The sequence below is a fragment of the Tachyglossus aculeatus genome, chromosome 21, assembly GCF_015852505.1.
Source record: "Tachyglossus aculeatus isolate mTacAcu1 chromosome 21, mTacAcu1.pri, whole genome shotgun sequence".
NCBI classification, from domain to species: domain Eukaryota; kingdom Metazoa; phylum Chordata; class Mammalia; order Monotremata; family Tachyglossidae; genus Tachyglossus; species Tachyglossus aculeatus.
In genome coordinates this window covers 47,914,507-47,937,534 of record NC_052086.1, presented here as the reverse complement: position 1 = coordinate 47,937,534, position 23,028 = coordinate 47,914,507, and positions in this window count along the sequence as shown.

Genomic DNA, 23,028 nt, shown 5'->3' with positions numbered 1-23,028 from the left:
GCTCAGTGGAAAGAGCCCGGGCTTTGGAGTCAGAGGTCATGGGTTCAAATCCCCGCTCTGCCACTTGTCAGCTGTGTGACTTCGGGCAAGTCACTTAACTTCTCTGAGCCTCAGTTCCCTCATCTGTAAAAAATGGGGATGAAGACTGTGAGCCCCATGTGGGACAACCTGATCACCTTGTAACCTCCCCAGCGCTTAGAACAGTGCTTTGTGCATAGTAAGTGCTTAATAAATGCCATAAAAAAGTGACTAGGTCACCCAGCAGACAAGTGGCAGAGCTGGGATTAGAACCCATGACTTTCTGACTCTCGGGCCCATGGTCTATCCACTATGCCATGCTGCACTTCTAAACTGTTGACTCACTCCTCTATACTGACTCCTCCTCTTGATTGCTGTAAACTCATTGTGAGCAGGGACTATGTCTACCAACTCTGTTATATTGTACTCTCCCAGGCATTTAGTATAGTGCTATGCACCCATTAAGCACTCAATAAGTACAATTGATTAATGGATACATCTGTTTCTTCTTCAGTATAATGGGAATTCCATACCTGCTCTCCTTTCTACTTAGTCTGTAAGCCCTGTGTTGAAGGAGGACTGTGTCTGACTTGATTACCTCATATCTACCCCAGTGCTTAGAACAGTGATTGACGCATAGTATGGGTTGAACAAATACCTCGATAATTTTTATTATCCTTATCATTACTAAACTGGAGTAACGCAATGACTCTCTGTTTCTAAACGACAACAGAAGAAATCCTAGGAACAGAATGATCCATCTCCTCTGTGCAGCTTAGTGGGATTTCTCCAAGGTACCAGGCAGCCAACTCACCCCATTTTGAGATATTAAAAAATCTGGCCATCATTCCACCAGGATTCGTCACCACAAATTACTGCCATGTGCTAAATGAGCTGTTACTTCAGAAGACAAATAGCACAGGACCGGATGCTTCTGCACTGGGCATTCAACCACCCAAGGAAAATGAGGTTTCATTTTGCTAATACATTCTGGGCCAGAGCTAATCACACTCCAGAAGTAGAATGAACTAGGCTTAGCAGTGTTATACAATGGAAGAGAGAGGAAACTGAACTGTCGATGACACCAAATTGGGTGCTCTGGCTAGCAGAGTAAGCCCCTGGCAGACAGGGAACCTGTCACCTATTTTGTACTTCTCAAGTACCAAGTGGATGCTCAATAAATGCTGCTACTACTGCCAAATCACAATTCAGAATGACCTTCATAAGCTGACAGAGTGGGTAGGATGTAACCTGACTTTCAATGCTGTCCAAATGCAGACCACTTTCCCAAAGGAGAAGAGATGAACTAAAAAGATTCAAGAAAGGAGTAAAGTGTTGGAAAATGGGAGGATGTGCACAAATAGCTAACCTGAATAAAAACGATCTGGAGGTCATAGTGGACTCCAAGTTAAAAATGGGGCCACGATGTAGTGCTGGAATTTGGGGTTTTTTAATTTTTTTTTTAAAGCATGATATCAGGATGCACAGCAAAGAGGAATTCCCTTTCTTTAGTCATGATCATCTGCTAATGTCCGTGGCCTCCCTAGCGAAGGTATAGCCAAGACAGAAACGAGGGATAAGTTTAATGAGAACCTGTCAAGGACAAGTTTTGGAGCATCGGTCTCAGTGCTGTGAGTTTCAGGGCTGGCGCTGATTGATTGCACAGCTAAGTATTGATTTCCTGATATGGACATGGGTCAAACCAATATGAGTTATGGTCACCTTACCAATAGTAATAATGATGGCATTTATTAAGTACTTACTATGTGCTAAGCACTGTTCTAAGCATTGGGGAGGTTACAAGGTGATCAGGTTGTCCCACAGGGGGCTCACAGTCTTAATCCCCATTTTCCAGATGAGGGAACTGAGGCCCAGAGAAGTGAAGTGACTTGCCCAAAGTCACACAGCTGACAATTGGCGGAGCCAGGATTTGAACCCATGACCTCTGACTCCAAAGCCCAGGCTCTTTCCACCATGTCTGAGCTCTAGACAGTAAGCTCCTTGTGGGCAGGGAACATTCTACCAACCCTGTTTTACTGTACTCTCCCAAGCGCTTAGTACAGAGCTCTGCACACAGTAAGCACTCAATAAATACCATGGATTGATCTTAATGATGCCTACCTTGACACCTTCAATGGCCACGTGGGCACCCAGCATTAGTCCACTCCTTTGGCATGGTATCACATCGCTAAACTCAGAAAAATCAAGCCAAACGAGCTTCTCCCTAGAAACCTGAACAGTACTAGGACGTGAGCAACTACAGTGATTAAAGGTTTAGGGACCTTGCCCATAATTCCTTTGAAGAAAGACTCAAGAACCTGGGGTTATTTGATGACCTGAGTAGGGAAAGTTGACTAAGGGGTGGAGAGCAGGCCCCAAGGATTCATATGTATAAAGTGTTACCACATGAGTGAAAATGAGCTACCTGATTCCATTTTCACGGAAGCCTGGCTCAAAGGAGATAGGCTTATGCCACCTCAGGAGGAATTTGCACTGGATGTTGAGAAGTACTTTCTGCCACAGAAGTTGTGGGACACTAGAATGCTTATTGAGATCGAAGACCTGATCATCCTCATCTTTCTTTCAGTCCTTCTGATGCCAGTGAACAGTTGGGATGAAAGGTTCTGTGGAGAAAATCTTCTCCCTCAAAATGGAAGGCAACAGTTTTCCAGCTCAGGAGGGGCAGGGTGGATGGAGTTTAGCTCCCAATAGGGGATGCAATGGCTCTGGCTAGTTAAACAGCCCACTTCTCCTCAGAACGGGAAAGAAGGAAAGAATCTCTGAAACTCAAAGATCCCGCTGCAATTTCTCCATTTCAGAACAATAGTGATGTTCTCTGAATGTTGGTGGAGGAAGACTCTTCTGCCCCCTACTTCCACCTGAGCTGGACATGGTTTTGGAAATGGCAGTCAAGCAACCAATCATGTTTACTGAGCACTTACGGTGTGCAGAGCACTGTACTATGTGCTTGGGGGTAAATAACGCAGTTGGTAGACACGTTCCCTGCCCACAAGGAGCTTTCGAAAGAGGTAGACATTAAAATAAATTACAGATATGCTCATTAGTGCTGTGGGGCTGAGGGTTGGGTGAATAAAAGGTACAAATCCAACTGTGAGGGTGACACAGAAAGGATAAGGGAGAAGGGGAAATGAGGGCTTAGTTGGCAAAGGCCTCTTATGATGGTATTTATGATGGCATTTATTAAGCACTTACTATGTGCAAAGTACTGTTCTAAGTGCTGGGGAGGTAACAAGGTGATCAGGTTGTCCCACTGGTGGCTCACAGTCTTAATCCCCATTTTACAGATGAGGTAACTGGGGCGCAGAGAAGTGAAGTGACTTGCCCAAAGTCACACAGCTGACAAGTGGTGGAGCCGGGATTTGAACCCATGACCTCTGACTCCAAAGCCCTTGCTCTTTCTGCTGAGCCACGCTGCTTCATCTCTTGGAAGAGATGTGACTTTAATAAGGCTCTGTAGGTGGAGAGGGTGATGGCCTGTTTGAATAAAGCAGATCTAACAGAAAAGGCTTTCAGGTAGGCCAATTCTATTTTATTGTACTCTCCCAAGTGTTTAGTGTAGTGCGCTGTACACAGTAAGCGCTCAGTAAATATCACTGGCTGGTTTCATTTCAAGAGGGGACTGGAGAGAAACAACATGGCTTAGTGGATAGGGCATGGGCCTGGGAATCAAAAGGTCATTGGTTCTAATTCCAGCTCCACCTCTTGCCTGCTGTGTGACTTTGGGCAAGTCATTTCATATCTCTGTTCCTCAGTTACCTCATCTGTAAAACGGATATTAAGACTGTGAGGCCTATGCGGGACAGGGACTGTGTCAAACCCTATTGTATCTACCCCAGCACTTAGAAGAGTGCTTGACACACAGCAAGCGCTTAACAGATACCACAGTTATTATTATTATTATTATTACAGCAAAGTCAGAATTTCATTCTGAGTAGCAGATTCATGTAGAACAACCTTGAAAGTGGCTGACATTCTCTTTTTCTTCTCTCATCCCTACCTCGTGCCTCCACTCCAAAATTCTCAGTGTAAAGCACTCTGCATGACAGAATAGCCTTTTTAACCTCTGGAGTGGAAAATGTGCAAAGGGGTGACAGCTTGGAGTCAGATAGATCAAAAGAAATCAACACACTAGCCTCAAATGTTTTGAAAAATGGTTTGAGATTTTCTAAGCTCCTGTTTCTTCTCTAGAGGAGCCAAGGTTGCTGGATGGAATCCAGGAAGACTAGATGGAGAATCAGAAGCTTTGGCGACTTTTCCCAGTGCTGGCAGGCTCTTACAGTGACTTTTGGAAAGTTGTTTGTCTTCTTTGCCCTTCCATTTTCCTGGCCTCATTCCTGCCTATTTCTCCTGGCAATCTGGGGAGGACTAACATGGTAGAAGAGGTGACTTTTGTTGAAAATGCTTTGGTCAAGGGGCCTAGGTAATTCTCAGAGGCTCTAACCCTACAGCTTCTTCATTCCTATACTCAGGACTCGTCATAATGTCAGAGAGTCCTCTACATGAAGACCAGGAGTCTCCCATCTAGCCTATTCTCTTTGCTCTGGCTTATTACACTGAAACCTTGCCAGGCAGATCATCATCAGTGGTATTTATTAAGTGTCTACTGGGTGCCAAGCACCATCCTAAGCACTTGGGAGAGGAAAATACAACAGAATTGGTAGATACAATCCCTGCCCACAATAAGCTTTAGGGACATATGGTAATTTATCAGCAGAAGGCTGGGTAAAACATATTAAGAGATGTTGCACTCAGTTTTTCGCTAAGGAATTTGGCTAAGGCAACTCCCTCTGTGTTGCAGCTGTCAGGATATTAAACCCCTGTTAATAATTATGGTACTTTTTGAGTGCTTAACCAATGCCAAGCACCGGACTAAGTCCTGGAGTAGATACGAAATAATCAGGTCAAACACAATCCCTGTCCCACATGGGGTTCACAGTATAAGTGGATGGGAGTAGGATTTAATCCCCATGTTACAGATGAGGACACTGAGGCATGGAAAAGTTAGGCGATTGGCCCAAAGTTACCCAGCAGAGAAGTGGTGGAGCCGGAATTATAACTCTTTCCACTATGCCACGCTGCTTCTCTGCTTTCTCACATATGCATGGGGAACTCGATTCAACCATCTTCTTGTTCTCTTAAAAAGCAGCCACAAGACCACGTGGCCACAAAATGGTGTGCATTGAAGGGAGAGCTGGGGACGGGGAAGAGGAGAGGGCCAGGGGAAATCACAGCATTTCCTGGATCCCAGGAAATGGAACCAATTACCAATTACCCTGCTCTTCAAGTCCACCCATTCCAGAGGAAGTCTCAAAACAGAACCAGTCTCCATAGTCAAGGGAGATGAAATATAAGCTGACATCAGTATACAAAAGTTCCCAATGGAAGCCACTTTTACTGCAGTGTCATGAATCTCTGCAGAAACAGCTTGAGAAGATTCATTCCGTGTATCAATCTTCCCGGGCACCAGGGCCGACGAAGGCAGCGGCACATAATAATGGTTAAGTTGATTCACATGCACAGACGGTTGCTGTCTACAAGTCTGAGCCCTAATCAGTACATTAAATAGGAACTTGTGGCTAATAACTGTGCAAGGGGCTCTCGAGGGGCAGGGAAATGTTCCACTCTGGCCTCTGGCGGCTTGAGGGGCGGGCGGAGAGGCTCAGTCTTCCTCTCCGCTTTCCAGAATAAGCAAGTGGAAAGTCGTACATTTCTGCCGCTGATCACTCGTGAGACAAGGTTGGATTCCTTTATGAGCCAAATTCTTTTCTTTAGGTCTGATGGTCTTTCTGTGGCTCTATCTCTGCCCTATAATCATGAGCTCTCACTGGAGGAGGAGGAGGAGAAGGAGGAGGTAAGAGGACAACCCACACCTCCCCAAGGAGGGATGTTGTGTCCAGCCTTCATTTTCACAACTGAGATTCGGTTCAGAGTGACTCCCCCATCCCCAGTCAATCAATCAATCAATCATATTTATTGAGCGCTTACTATGTGCAGAACACTGTACTAAGTGCTTGGGAAGTACAAATTGGCAACATAATTTGCAACATAACAGTAATTCCCCGGTCCCCACCAATGACTTCCCAAGAGCTCCATCATGCGACACCCCCAATATTCCTTTTCCTCCTCCCCCACCTCACTCCCAGAGCATGATGGACTCCCTCATGGGCCCCTAAAGTAGTAGTAGTGAAATGGCAAGGCCTAGAGGAAAGCGAGGGGATGTATCTCAGTGGTAGAGCACATGTTTTGCATGTACGAGGCCCCAGGTTCGATCCCCTGCATCTCCACGGTTTTTCAACATTAGCCAAAAGCTTTAGAATTAAAGAGTTCGCGTCCCACAAAGCATCGTGCTCTGACAAAATACTAGAGAAGCAGCGTGGCTCAGTGGAAAGAGTACGGGCTTTGGAGTCAGAGGGTATGGGTTCAAATCCTGGCTCCGCCAATTGTCAGCTGTGTGACTTTGGGCAAGTCACTTCAGTTCTCTGGGCCTCAGTTCCCTCATCTGTAAAATGGGGATTAAGACTGTGAGCCCCACGTGGGACAACCTGATCACCTTGTCTCCCCCCAGCGCTTAGAACAGTGCTTTGCACATAGTAAGCGCTTAACAAATACCATCATCATTATTATTATTATTAACATGGGCCTGGGTGTCAAGGGACCTGGATTCTAATTCCAGATCTGTCAGTTGCCTGCTGTGTGACCTTGGTCAGTGATTTAACTTCTCTTTGCCTGAATTTCCTCACCTATAAAATGGGGATCCTATACCTCCCTCCCTCTAAAAGTGTGAACCCCATGTGGATCAGGGACTGCATCTGACTGGTTTATTTTTGTATCAACCCTGGCGCTTAGTACAGTTCTTGGCACACAGGAAGCACTTAACAAATGTCACAATTATTGAGTGCAGTGCACTGTCCTAAACCCTTGGGAAGGCACAACAGAAGCTTGAGATGCTCTCCACCTTGTTCATATACCATGGAGGCACACAGATGCACAGAGGTCTCACGTGACATCTTGCTAAACCTCTGCATTTGGATATGTACCCTTTGGACTCTTGGTATTTACTCCACCCTCAGCCCCACAGCCCTTATGTCCATATGTGTAACATTTAATTTTATTAATGTCTGTCTCCTCATTCAGACTGTAAGCTCCCTGTGTACAGGGAACTTGTCTGCCAACTCTGTTGTACTGTATTTTCCCAAGAGTTTTTACTACAGTGCACTGTTCACAGTAAGCGCTCAATAAATACCACTGAATGATTGATGGATCTTATTTCCATTCACCCCGGTGTGAATGCTACACACGTAGTTGTACACATTCCTTGGTTTACAACACCACTCGCCCCAGATGTTCTGCCGCGTTTTCCTACTCTTCTGCTGGTATCGCCTCTCCTCCACTTCCTCCTCCTCCCATCACTGCACAGTTGTTGGCATAACAGACTGGACTGTATGCTGCTCTGGAAGAAGAGGGAGCTGGGGAATGAGAGAGACCGGGCCAAAACTGGAAGGCTAAACGTGATCCCCACACCGCTCTGCTAGGGGTAGTTTGGGGCTGTGGGGAGAGGGAGGAACCCCCAATACCAGCTCACAGGAGAAGCATCAGCCTCTGCATTCTGGGGGATCCTGGAGGCGTCCTCCCCTCCCCTCCTCTTCTCTCCCCAGGAGCATGGGGATCAGTTGTCACCTCCATCTTGGAGCACTCCCATAATAATTAGCGATAATTATTCCAGTAGGTGGTAAGTGCTTACTCTGTGTCAAGTTGTGGTCTAAGTGCCAGAATAGATACAAGCTAATCAGGCCAGGCACAGTCCCTGTCCCACATGTGGCTCACACTCTAAGTAGGAGGGACAGCAGGTATTGAATCCCCATTTTGCAGTTGAGGGAACTGAGGGCCAGAAAAGTTAAGTGACTTGCCCAAGGTTGCAAAGTAGGCAAGTGAAAGAGCCCAGATTAGAACCAAGGTTTTCTGATTCCAGGCCCCTGCTCTTTCCACTAGGCCATGCTGCTTCCCATGTTGCTAGAGAAATTCTAGACTGCTAGCTCGCTGTGGGCAGGGAACATTTCTACCAACTCTGCTATATTGTTAGAGAAGCAGCATGCCCTAGTGGATAGAGCATGGGCCTGGGAGTAAGAAGGACCTGGGTTCTAATTCCTGTTCTGCCACAGGTCTGCTATGTGACCTTGGGCAAGTTACTTAACTTCTCTGTGCCTCGGTTACGTCATCTGTAAAATGGGGATTAAAACCGTGTGCCCCATGTGGGACAGAGACTGTGACAAACCTGATTAGCTTATATCTACTCCAGTGCTTAGAACAGTGCCTGGCACACAGTAAGTGCTTAACAAATGCCACATTATTATTACTCTCCAAAACTCATTGTACCGTGCTTTGCACACGGTAAGTACTCAATAAATATGGATTGGGAAACATGGGAAGAGATGGATTGGACTAGTTGAGTTCCAACCCGCCCCACCCGTGCCTATCCACCACCCCTCCCTTCGCCCTCCTCCTCAGGCACATGACAAGTACCAGGTCACACACACAAGCCCTGAGTACATGGCCAGTAATAATAATAATAATAATGATGATATTTGTTAAGCGCTTACTATGTGCAAAGCCCTGTTCTAAGCACTGGGGGGATACAAGGCGATCAGGTTGTCCCACGTGGGGCTCAGTTTTAATCCCCATTTTACAGATGAGGGAACTGAGGCACAGAGAAGTTAAGTGACTTGCCCAAAGTCATCCAGCTGACAATTGGCAGAGCTGGGATTTGAACCCATGACCTCTGACTCCAAAGCCCGTGCTCTTTCCACTGAGCCATGCTGCTTCTCTAAGTACAGACTCTCACTCACTATCCTCATCACATAACCACGCTTCAACACTCTCCTCCCATCCACACTCTGCTGAGCTGTTTCCTGAAACTCACTGCAATTACTTCATGTAAAACCACACTGGCAATAAAATACACAGGAGCCCCAGGACAAAGCTGTCGGTTTCCATTTCTAATTTCCACGATTCCGTGATAATCAATATCTGTGCCTTGATCAGTCAAAGTCAGAGGTCCCCCCCCCACTTCCCTCCCCTGAACGATGGCCTTTTCCACAATGTTAAAGACTGACATTCTGCTTCTGAAGGAGCCAGCCCCCTGGACTCTCGGGGTATCTGTCCAACACCCCTTCCTGTCACATAGGAGATGGGGCAGGGGAGGAAAGGAGATTTAAGCCAGAGTTCATTTTCCTTTAAAAGCATTTCGTGTGGAGGAGACTATCACAACTCAGCAGATGCCTCAGGGCCTCAAAGATGGGTGGAAGGGCCGGCGGGGGAGGACGGGGCAGAGTGATGGAGAGGTCACCTTCTGATATGATTCAAACTCCCATTGACCTTAGAACGACTGCATTTAAGGGTAAACTCCATTCTGCCAAGACGATGAAAAGTTCAGCTTCTGGTGAATGAAGACAGCCACAAGAACTCTGAGGCAAAATTAGAGCAATCCCAGTGGAACAGGAAACTCAGACCACAGTGTGCAATGTAAACAACGAACGGGTACTTCTCTGTGCTACTGTATCATCATCATCAATGGCACATTCATCATCATCATCAATCGTATTTATTGAGCGCTTACTATGTGCAGAGCACTGTACTAAGCGCTTGGGAAGTACAAATTGGCAACATATAGAGACAGTCCCTACCCAACAGTGGGCTCACAGTCTAAAAGGGGGAGACAGAGAACAAAACCAAACATAATAACAAAATAAAATAAATAGAATAGATAGGTACAAGCAAAATAAATAAATAAATAAATAGAGTAATAAATATGTACAAACATATATACATATATACAGGTGCTGTGGGGAAGGGAAGAGACTTATTGAGCACATACTGCATGCAGAGCACTGTACTAAGCACTTGGGAGAGTACAGTACAACAAAATTGCTTATATTAAACTTTGTCTCCCTCTCTATTCATTCACTCATTCAGTCATATTTGTTGAGTGCTTACTTTGTGCAGAGCACTGTACTAAAGTGCTTGAGTAGTACAATTCAGCAACACAGATAATATTAATAATAATAATAATAATAATAATGGCATTTATTAAGTGCTTACTATGTGCAAAGCACTGTTCTAAGAGCTGGGGAGGTTACAAGGAGATCATGCTGTCCCACAGGGGACTCACAGTCTTAATCCCCATTTTACAGATGAGGTAACTGAGGCACAGAGAAGTTAAGTGACTTTCCCAAAGTCACACAGCTGACAAGTGGCAGAGCTGGGATTTGAACCCATGACCTCTGATTCCAAAGCCCATGCTCTTTCCACTGAGCCACGCAATCCCTGCCCGCATTGGGCACCCAGTCTAGAACAGGGGAGACAGACATCAAAATAAGTACACAGGCATCAGTAGCATTATGATAAATAAAAAGAATTATAGATATATGCACATCATTAATAAAAAATAAATAGAATTGTAATTATAAATATGTACATTTATACACAAGTGCTGTGGGGTGGTGGGGGTTGAGGAAAGGGAGTGAATCGAGGTAATGGGGAGGGGAAAGGGAGCAGAGGAAAACTGTCTCCTTATGTTGCCAACTTGTACTTCCCAAGCGTTTAGTACAGTGCTCTGCACACAGTAAGCGCTCAATAAATGCGATTGAATGAATGAATGAATGAAAAGGATGGCTTAATCTAGACTGTAAGCTCCTTGTAAAAAGGGAATGTGTCTATCTATTGTTATACTGTACTCACCCAAATACTTAGTACAGTGCTCTGCATGCAGTAAGGGCTCAATAAATGCAAATGATTTGACTGACATATTTTCTGCCCACTGTGAGCTTACCCTATATTAAGCAGCTTTCAGGACATTGTGAAAGGCCAGCATAGAGAAACAGCATGTCCCAGTGGAAAGAGCCCAGGTTTGGGAGTCAGAGGACCTGGGTTCTAATCCTGGATCCCCCACTGGTCTGCTGGGTGGCCTTGGGCAAGTTACCTCACTTTTCTGTGCCTCAGCTGCCTCATCTGTGAAATGGGGATTAAGACTGTGAGCCCCATATGGGACATGGACTGTGTCCACTCTGATTGGCTTGTATCTACCCCAGTATTTAGCACCGTTCTTGCCATATAGTAAGCACTTAACAAATACAGTAAAACCACAACAAAACAAACAAAAAAACACCTTGCAGACCCTCATGACTCAAGTAAAAAGAACGCTTACCGAAACCAGTGTTTTGAGATGTGGATCAAGTTAAGGAACACATATGACAGATAGTGGGATACCAAAGAGGAAGAGATAAGCTCCTTATGGACAGGGATTGTGTCAACCAACTCTACCGAAGTTACTTTCCCAAGCATTTTGTACAGTACTCGGCACATAGTTAGCACTCAATAAATACCATCGATTGATACGAGACTCTTCAAATTGCCAAAACATTCAATTATATGGTCTTATGCATGCCATCCAAGCCCCTCTAAAGAGCATTCATTCATTCATTCATGCAATCGTATACAGATGTCTCTGGCTTAATAATAATAATAATAATGGCATTTATTAAGCGCTTACCATGTGCAAAGCACTATTCTAAGCGGATGGCAAAAACACCACAGTATCCTCCTCGACGTATCTTTTACTTTTGAAGATGAGCCACTTTAAACCATAAAAAAATCTTTGAACACACAAAGACATTACCCTTGTCCCAACCCTTGAAGAAGTTACCAGAGCACCTGATCCTGATGGCACACCCACAGTACAAATAAGGAGGACACGCTCTCCTTTAACACTTACCCATTCATTCATTCAATCGTATTTATTGAGCACTTACTGTGTGCAGAGCACTGTAGTAAGCGCTTGGGAAGTACAAGTCAGCAACATATGGAGACAGTCCCTACCCAACAACGGGCTCACATTCTAGAAGGGGGAGATGGACAACTAAACAAGTGGACAGGTGTCAAGGCGTCAGAACAAATAGAATGAAAACTAAATGCACACCATTCTCCCCCAACATAAAAATACGGAGGACAGCCTGCAGGATCACAAAGACACCACGAGCATCTCCATCTTCAAGAAAATAGGTGAAAAATCAGATTGCAAAAATCAGATTGCAACAATTCCCAGGGTGTCTCATTGCTCTCTACTGCTAGCAATCAATGGGTGTAGAGCACTGTATGAAGCACCTAGGAGAGCATGAGTTTTGTTTTGTTAATGGCATTGGTAAAGCACTTACTATATGCCAGGCACGGTACTAAGTACTGGCGTTAGTTACAGGATAATCAGGTTGGGCACAGCACCGGTCCCACATAGGGCTCACAGTCTTAATCCCCACTTTACAGATGAGGTAAGTGAGGCACAGATATGTTAAGTGACTTTCCCAAGGTCACACAGTAGAGAATGGGTGGAGCCAGAATTAGAACCCAGGTCCTCTGACTTCCAGCCTCATGCTTTTTCAACTAGGCCATGCTGCTTCTCTGTGTCTTAGTAGACATATTCCCTGACCAAAACAAACTTACAATTGAGTAGCAAGTAACTTCCTAACCAGAATGTTCCTGGATCTGCTCCTCGAGAGTAATCGGCTGACCGCTTTCAGAACCACAGCGTGGCTTCAAATCAGAGTGTAGTACCTCTATATGGTATTAACCATACAAGTAGTCAGACACTATGTCTGCCTCCCCCTCTGTACTGTAAACTTGTTGTGGGCAGTTAATGTGCCTACTTGTTATGTAGTTCTCTCCCAAATGCTTAGTACAGAGTTCTATGTACAGAAAGTGTTCAATCAATACAAATAAATTGAATAAATGAAAAGAAAAATGTAGGGAGAACCATGGGGGAAACTTGAAGCCAAATGTGAGGACTTTTGCCTGTCACATGAAGGCAATGGAAAGCTACTGGGAGGTTCTGAGGAGTGGAATTATGGGCCCCAAATCATATATGAAGAAGACAATCCAAGTAGCAGGATGTAGTAGAGACTCTAAAAAGTCTGAAAGGGAGAAAGGTTTTGTCCTTCATATGAAGTATTTAAAAAAACTCTTCTGATGAATGGTAGGTTGTGGGAAATAGACTATAACCTCCGTGAGGGAAGGAGTCATGTGTACCAACTGAATTGCACTCTTCCAAGCACAAAGTACAGTGTTCTACCTGCAGTAAGCCCTCAGTAAATACTGAGTGAATGACTGATTGTAAATCTTCTTGACTCATCTTAAGAGAGGGACTGAAAGCAGTAGGATCATCCTAGCTCTGCCTTAAATATCCCTGATATTGGCAATGATAGAAACAGGAAAACAGTATTGGTCACCTCTGACCAGGCCAGGCTGACCCTGACTTCTCACCACCCAATTTTCAAACATACGATTGTCCTGGTTAACTATTAACAGTTAGGCCGAGGGCGAACACTTGAGCCAGACATATGAAGCCGGCTTGATTATGGAAAGCTCAGAGAAGCAGTGAATTTGCAGTTTAAGTCACCCTTTAACATAGCATTTCTCCTCTGCATCGTATTGACAGAGACAACTTGAATATGCTCAAAGCATTTGGGAAATTCATTATTCTCTAACACAGTAGCTTGCCTTATCCATCGTAGAGTCAGGAATTACCCTTTGGGCAACTGAGTAAACTCTGAAAGAAATGGAATATCAATTCCTATTCCTTTAAACATATACATATATATATATATATATATATATATATATATATATATATACCCACCCTTACCCATTATAGGGACTCGAGATGAACACTCACTTTGATTAAGACAGAAGTCCTCGTGGCCTTTACAATACAATCATGGTTCAGATGCCTCCTCCTCTGCGGCAGATAATTCTAAGGAATTTAGGAGTACAAACTAAATAGAAGTCTGCACAGCTGGAGCCCAGGGGATGGCAAGGGTGGGAGTCATGATACAAGCCATAATCTCGGTGTCCCGGGTCTCACAAAGACATAGAGGTGCTTGTACGTGGACAGAGATGGACACTGTTGCTCTGACATTTCTTACGGCACTGCTGGGTTGGTCAGGGGCATCAGTAAGCAGCACAGAGATGGAGCCCGGCACTAAAAACACTATTACTAATGACAATTGTAGTGTCCGTTAAGCTCTTAATGTGCACTGAACACTTGGGTAGTTTCAGAATCATCTGATCGGGCACTATGTCAGTCTCACAAGGGGATTACAGTCTAAGGGGAAGGGGAGAATAGATATTTCATCCCCATTTTACAGATGAGGAATCTGAGAAATTGTGACTTGCCCAAGGTCTCGCAACAGGTGGGTACAGACCATCTCTATATGTTGCCAACTTGTACTTCCCAAGTGCTTAGTACAGTGCACTGCACACAGTAAACGCTCAATAAATATGATTGAATGAATGAATGACTGGGGCCCAGATTTCTTGCCTTCCAGTTCTATGCTCTTTCCCCTGGGCTGTGCCACTTCTCAGAAGGAGGAGGAGCAACAAGACGGTGCCCTCTAGACTGTAAGCTCATTGTGGGGTGGGAATGTCACTGTTTATTGTTGTACAGTACTTTCTCAAGTGCTTAATACAGTTCTCTGCACACAGTAAGCGCTCAATAAATACGATTGATTGAATGAATGAATGAATATCCATTCTTGCAGAACACCTCTGCTGCCTGAGCCCACTGTTGGGTAGGGACTGTCTCAATATGTTGCCAACTTGTACTTCCCAAGCGCTTAGTACAGTGCTCTGCACACAGTAAGCACTCAATAAATACGATTGATTGATTGATTGATTACTGCCCCTCAGAGGGGTTTGAAAAATAAAAATCAGCAGAAGGACTCACATGCAGGACCATGATACTGCCATAAAAGAAAGCTTGGCACAGCCATGAGGGGTGAGGATGTCAGCATCAGTGTCAAAGACTACTAGTCTTCTAGATGGTGAGCCCGTTGTTGGGTAGGGACTGTCTCTATATGTTGCTGACTTGGACTTCCCAAGTGCTTAGTACAGTGCTCAGCACACAGTAAGTGCTCAATAAATAAGATTGAATGAAAGATGACAAGATGCAGGCCTGTGCAATCAAAGTTCAGTATGTGGGAACCGGAAGGAAACTTTCTACTGTGCTGATTAAGTCTTTTTCTGGGTCTTGACCCCCCTCAGAACCAGCCCTCTGCCTAGAGCAGCGGCTAAGATTGAGATGATGGAAAGAAGTAACCCCTGAAATCAATGACACTCTAAAAGCCATAGTGGCATGCTAAGCAGATGAAGGTGTAGCAATCAAGCTGCTACTGTGGAAGACACACAGCTACTTTCTATTCTCCAGCCTTGACCTCCCCTCTACCCCAGCCAGCCACCGCACAGAATGTGGATGACTCAAAACAATTCCTCACCGTGCCTTGGATCAGCAGTGCAACACAGAGCCTGACAGATGATGGCCCTCCACAAAGCCCTTCAACTATAAGAGGCCAGAGATATTGGTCCTCTGGCCAGTGAAGAAGTAAGCTTAGGTAGAGAAGCAGCGTGGCTCGGCAGAAAAGAGCCCGGGCTTTGGAGTCAGAGGTCATGGGTTCAAATCCCAGCTCTACCAATTGTCAGCTGTGTGACTTTGGGCAAGTCACTTCGTTTCTCTGTGCCTCAGTTCCCTCATCTGCAAAATGGGGCTGAAGACTTTGAGCCCCCCATGGGACAACCTGATCACCTTGTAACCTCCCCAGCACTTAGAACAGTGCTTTGCACCCCTCTTCAGCCCCCCCATCTTGCCTCCTTCCCTTCCCCACAGCACCTGTATATATGTATATATGTTTGTACATAGTTATTACTCTATTTATTTATTTATTTATTTTACTTGTACATATTTATTCTATTTATTTTATTTTGTTAGTATGTTTGGTTTTGTTCTCTGTCTCCCCCTTTTAGACTGTGAGCCCACTGTTGGGTAGGGACTGTCTCTATATGTTGCCAACTTGTACTTCCCAAGCGCTTAGTACAGTGCTCTGCACACAGTAAGCGCTCAATAAATGATTGATTGATTGATAGTAAGTGCTTAATAAATGCCAACATTATTATTATTATCATTATTAGAAAACCACTCCTGGCTTCTAGTTCTGGCTCTGCCACTTAGCTGCTCTGTGACCTGAGACTAGTCACCTAGTTTCTCTGGACCTCAGTTTCCTCATCTGTAAAATGGAGATTTAATACCTATTCTCCCTCACCTTAGACTGTGAGAACTGTGTGGGACATGAACTGTATCCAATCTGATAACCTGGCATCTACATCAGCATGTAGTGCAGTGCTTGGCACATAGTAAATACTTAACAAATGCCTTTATTATTATTATTAATATTATTAGGGAGCTAAGAAAGGTGCTCTAAAATTGCCCATCTCATGAGAGCCAAACTGTAGGACTGTCACTGATATAATTTACCCCTAAGGTGCACAATACCAGTGGCATCGGGGATCATCAGGACATTTCATGACAATAACAATTGTCACCCAAAAAGACCAGACTTGAATATTCAATCAGTGGTATCTGTTGAGCCCCTACCATGTGACAAGAACTGCATTAAGCATTTGGGAGAGTGCAATAAAACATTATCCCTGCCCTTGAGGAGCTTACAGTCTACAGGAGAGGTGGACTCTGAAATTAATTACAGGTAAGAGGACGCAATCAAGTTTAAAATCTGTGAGGCCCTGTGGACAGTGTCCAACCTGATCATCTTGTATCTAACCCAGTGTTTAGTGCAGTGTCTGGCACACAGTAAGCACTTAACAAATACCATTAAAAAAAGATATGCAGGTTAATACATGTGAACAGGCCAGATCTGGAGCCAGCATTCCAGTAATAATGATGGCATTTATTAAGCACTTACTATGTGCAAAGCACTGTTCTGAGTGCTGGGGAGATTACAAGGCAATCTGGTTGTCCCACAGGGGGCTCACAGTCTTCATACCCACTTTACAGATGAGGTAACTGAGGCATAGAGAAGTGAAGTGACTTTCCCAAAGTCACACAGGTGACAATTGTTGGAGCTGGGAATCGAAACCATGACCTCTGACTCCAAAGCCTGGGCTCTTTCACCTGTGCCATGCTGCTTCTACTGCTTCCAGTACTATGCAAAATTAGGCTTCCTGATGAAGGAGGGCCCAGCGACAGGTTGCTACATAAGCGTTCAGCACCTTACCCCGCTCCTCCAAATACTCCAGTCGTTGCCCATGCACCTCCATATCAAACAAAAATTCCTTTAAAGCACTCCACCACCTTGCCCTCTCCTACTTCAACTCGCAACTCTCCTTCTACACACAGCCTACACACTTTGGTCCTCTAATGCTAACCACGTCATTCTGCCTCGATCTCACTTCTCTTGCTCCCGACCCCTAACCCACATTCTGCCTCTTTCCTGGAACCCCTCCCTCCTCAAACCCGACAATCTCTCCCCCGTTTCAAAGCCTTATTGCAGGGACACCTCCTCTGAGAGGCTTCCCTGACCAAGCCCCTCCCTTCCTCTTCTCCCACTCCCTTCTGCATCATCCTGTCTTTCTCCTTTTGTTCTTTCCCACTCTCAGTCCCACAGTACTTATGTACATAGTTGAAATTTATTTATATTCATGTCTGTCTCCCTCCTGGAAGCTCGTTGTGGGCAGGGAATATGTCTGTTTACTGTTGAAGTGTACCCTCTTAAGCGCTTAGGACAGTGTTCTGCACACAGTAAGTGCTCAAAAAATACAACTGAATGAATGAATGAATCATGGAGACAGGGGCTGACCCTCTCCACAGCAAAGGGCTTTGCACGTTGGACTTGAAAACAGGGAATCGCTTGTCTCTACATGATGTAGTGGATAGAGCACTGGTGCCTGGGAATCAGAAGGCCATGGGTTCTAATTCCGGCTCTGCCACTTGTCTGCTGTGCCTCAGTTACCTCATTTGGAAAATGGGGATTGAGACTGTGAGCCCTACGTGGGACAGAGACTGTGTCCATCCCGATTTGCTCGTATCCAATCTGGGGCTTGGTATAGTACCTGGCACAAAATAAGTGCTTAACAAAATCCTACAATTATTATTATTACCCCGCAAATCAGCTCAGGAGCAGCAAAGACTTGCTGACAACTGCCCTCCACTGATCAATCAATCAATTGTATTGAATGCTTACTGTGCCCACAGAATTGTACTAAGTGCTTGGGAGAGTACAACCTGCTGTTGTCCCCATAAGAGAGAGCCACAGCTGGGTTCTGATGCCATGTCTCGGCACCAACACTCAGCTGAACTCACTTTGGTTGCCAATGGGTTCTGCAGATAAAAAAAATCTGAATGTGCCCTCCCACTCAATCACTGGAATGTATTTAGTGCTTACTGCACTCAGAGCACTGTACTAAGCACTTGGGAGACTGCTGTGCAATAGAGTTGGTAGACACAAGTCCTGTCTTCAAGAAGCTTACAAGTTTGTGCTATACCCCTGCCCACCTCCTTGCATCGAGATGGGGCCACAGATGTTAGGGATGGGTGTGAGTGATGCTATACACATCATTATCACTCTAATCAATTCCTCCAGCAGGTTCTTGGCCCTGTCACCTTAGGGCTGAGGCTCATCCATCATTCCAACAGGAGATAAGTGGACTCCAAGGAAAAAACACAGGCCTGGGATTCAGAAGGATTTGGGTTCTAATCCTGGCTCCACCACATGTCTGCTGTGTGACCTTATGCAAATCACTTCACTTCTCTCAGCCTCAGTAACCTCATCTGTAAATTGGGGATTAAACACGTAAGCCCCATGTGGGACAGATACTTTGTCCAACCTGATTAATTTATATCTACCCCATTGCTTAGAACAGTACCTGGCACACAGTAAGCACTTAATAATAATAATTATGGCATGCTGAGTGCTTAGTACTGGGTGGGTACAAGCAAATCAGGTTGGACATAGTCCCTGTCCCTCACGGCGCTCACAGTCTTAAACCCTATTTTACAAATGAGGTAGTAATAATAATCATAATGGCGTTTGTTAAGTGCCTGCTATGTGCCAAGCTCTGTTCATTCAGTCATATTTATTGAGCACTTACTGTGTGCAGAGCACTGTACTAAGTGCTTGTTCTAAGCGCTGGGGAGATACAAGGTAATCAATCAATCAATCGTATTTATTGAGCGCTTACTGTGCATAGAGCACTGTACTAAGCACTTGGGAAATACAAGTTGGCAACATATAGAGACAGTCCCTACCCAACAGTGGGCTCACAGTCTAGAAGGGGGAGACAGAGAACAAAACCAAACATAGTAACAAAATGAAATAGAATAGATATGTACAAGATAAATAAATAGAGTAATAAATATGTACTAACATGGGGCTCACAGTCTTAATCCCTATATTACAGATGAGGTCACTGAGGCACAGAGAAATTAAGTGACTTTCCCAAAGTCACACAGCAAAGTGGCGGAGATGGGAATAGAACCCATGACCTGTCTACTACGTCATGCTGCTCAACAAGTATCACATTTTTTTGTTATATGAAAGACAGATCATCCACCTAACTACAACATTTGTAACTTGGAGCCTCCCCTAGTGCTGGATTGCTGAGACCAGCGGACCAAATCCATCCTGGTCAGAGTTCTAGGCTCCCCCATCTCTCTGTCATTAGTACCCAGTGCCCACCCATCAGTGACCTAGCAGCTCTCCACTGGACAGGAGGCCTGAGGTTCCAGGGTTTAGCTGCTCCAATGCTTGAAAGCCCAGGCAAGCCATCCCCCGTGCTATAGAAAACCCATCATTAAAGTTGCTTGTGATATGATCTGAACAATACCTAAGGGAGACAAATCACTGTAGCAAATCGCAGAAAAGTGGTCCTGAGGCAGTGAGGCTGAAAACCCACAGTGGAGCTTTTCTCAGCCCTTAATTACCGGGAGGTCATATGATGTGCTGCTGAGCATCAACTCCCTCTTCCCTGGCTAGGGCAGGCGGCAGTTTAACTCTCGAAGCGCCACGACTAGATATTTCACTTGGTCTGGGAGGCCCAGAGCCGGGCTCCATTAAATAGAACTCATATCTTAGAGCTGCCCCAGAACTGTGATTAAAGGGAACTGCGGTTGTATGGAGTAGGAGAGGGTTCTTCCTCCCTGCACCGCGATGGAGCGGTGGAAACTGGGTGACCATCATTCCACCATCAAGAAGTGATAGAAGGCGGGCGGCAGAGGAGTCACCAGGGACATCCATGTGGATGTTGAAGTCTCCAAGGATCAGCACCTAGTCAGCCCACCCATGCTATTTGGTGTTCACTCCTCTCCCCAGGCATCTCTGCTCCCATGACCCCCGCCCCTTAACAGTTCCGCCCTACTCCAGAACTGCCATCCATAGGACTCCATCCTCCACCACCTCAGAGACATTTTTGCCAAGAGTCCCTGGACTCTCCACGCCATTAACCTCTTTGATTTGATTTGACTGACCTATGGACAATTCATCCTTCTGCTTTGAGCATCATCTACCTATTTTATGGTCGCTTCTGCATGTTAATTGTTAACTGCTCTCTGTGAGGTCATCATCTGCTTATTTTATTATTCCCATCAAATGTTAATTGTAACGTCTCAATTATGTCAGTGCCTGCTTATTTTACCGCCACTGCATGTTAATTGTTAACTGGTCTCTGTGATGTCATCATCTGCTTATTTTTTGCCATCACATAGTGTTATCTGCTCTCTGTGATATCATCTGCTTATTTTATTATTGCCATTCTCCTTGTCATAACCAACACCAGAGGATGGGTATAATAAGCAGCGTGGTTTAGTGGATAGAGTGTGGGCCTGGGAATCAGAAGGATCCGGGTTCTAATTCCAGCTCTGTCACCTGTCTGCTGTTTGACCTTGGGCAAGTCATTTCCTTCTCTGTGCCTCAGTTACCTCATCTGTCAAACAAGGATTAAGACTGTGAGCACCATGTGGGACAGGGACTGTGTCCAACCTGATTACCTTATATCTCTACCGGGGTTTAGTATAGTGCCTGGCAAGTGGGCAACTCTTAACAAATACCCCCCAAAAAGTTGCAGAAGGTGGCATTTCGATTACAAAGGTGTGACTAACAATGTGCAAATATGCAAATCTAGGGAGCACGTCTGTTAATTATGTTGTATCCTACTCTCCCTAGCCATAAACACTGTGCTCAATAATAAGTTCTCAATTGATACCATTGATTGATTTGATTAATGGTTCCACCAAAGCTGGGAGCAATCAGCAAGGATCTGGCATGTGACCCTGCTCATTTTTTTTCACCAAGTCAAAGGGCCAAATGGGCACCTTCTTTGCGGCCCGACAGGTTTTGGCGATACACTCAGTTCACCAAATCCCTAATTCAAATGGGCAGCTGCATCGTTAACAGCCCAGCTCATATTTTCTTATTAATATGCTTGTTACCCATATTGGTTTAGCCATGGGGAAAGAGGACCCAAAGCTACACTATCTGTACTTTGGGAGGGGAGAGAGCACAAGGCTTGATTTTTACAAACCAAAGGGCCCTTCTCTCCTCTGGAGAGACTCAAGGGTGTTGTGAGGGTTAACCATTTTAAAGCACTTTAGAAGTTGTTATAGAAATGCTAAGTAATAGCCAGGCCACTTTATCAGCAGAAGAATTGTTTCTTCTCCAGTAAAAGGAGGATAAAAGCACATGCCCGTTATCAGAGTCCTCATCAATGTAGAAGGACTCCTTTAAAACACCTGCAAATTGCTTGAAATTCAACCAGTCATTTTAAAGTCTCTCTCCAATCTATTCTAATCCAACCTCACAGGCAACTGAAGGCCCATTGCACGGCCCAGTGGCGAGAAGCAGTTTGGCTCAATGGAAAGAGCACGGGCTTTGTAGTCAGTGGTCATGGGTTCAAATCCTGGCTCCGCCAATTGCCAGCTGTGTGACCTTGGGCAAGTCACGTAACTTCTCTGTGCCTCAGTTACCTAATCTGTAAAATGGGGACTGACTGTGAGTCCCCCGTGGGGCAACCTGATCACCTTGTATCCCCCCAGCGCTTAGAATAGTGCTTTGCACATAGTAAGCACTTAATAAATGTTATTATTATTATTATTATTATTAAGAACAGGGGCTTTGAGAGTCAAAGGGTGTGGGTTTGAATCCTGGCTCTGCCACTTGTCTGCTGTGTGACCTTAGGCAATTCACTTAACTTCTCTGTGCCTCAGTTACCTCATCTACAGAACTGGGGGTTAAGACTGTGAGCCCTATGTGGCTATATATCTACCCCAGCACTTAGAACAGCGCATGGCACTTAGGATATTTGCTTAACAAATATCATAATTATTACTATGCCCATTTTATAAGCTGGAACAGTGGTGTAACAAGGAAGGGGGAGTCCTGGATCCAGAGAGCAAAGGGGCATATAAAGGGGCACTGGTGACCCTGGTGAGAGCTGCTGAGAGCTCACCTCCTCCAGGTGGCCTTCCCAGACTGAGCCCCTTCCTTCCTTTCCCCCTCGTCCCCCTGTCCATCCCCCCATCTTACCTCCTTCCCTTCCCCACAGCACCTGTATATATGTATATATGTTTGTACATATTTATTACTCTATTTATTTATTTATTTTACTTGTACATATCTATTCTATTTACTTTATTTTGTTAGTAGGTTTGGTTTTGTTCTCTGTCTCCCCCTTTTAGACTGTGTGCCCACTGTTGGGTAGGGACTGTCTCTATATGTTGCCAATTTGTACTTCCCAAGCGCTTAGTACAGTGCTCTACACATAGTAAGCACTCAATAAATATGATTGATTGATTGATTGGTGAGCCAGGCTCTGCCTCCAGTTTTCTGCTCCACACGCCTCTAGCTTTTAAGTTCCTAGTGGGCAGGGATCATATCAAACTACTCTTGTCTGTACAGAAAACGCTCCATAAATACCCACTGACTGACCTATTCCAGCCCACAGAAGCAAGAGGAGCGGAAGGGAGGGAGTCTGGTTCTTCTCCAACAGACTCAAGGAAAAGTCCTTGAGGCAGTTCCCCAGGATTGTAGCCATCCAGAGGCTCTTTCTACAGACCCTGAATCTGGCTGGGCAGGGCTGTGGGTGGAGAAAACACCCACAGGAAGAAGG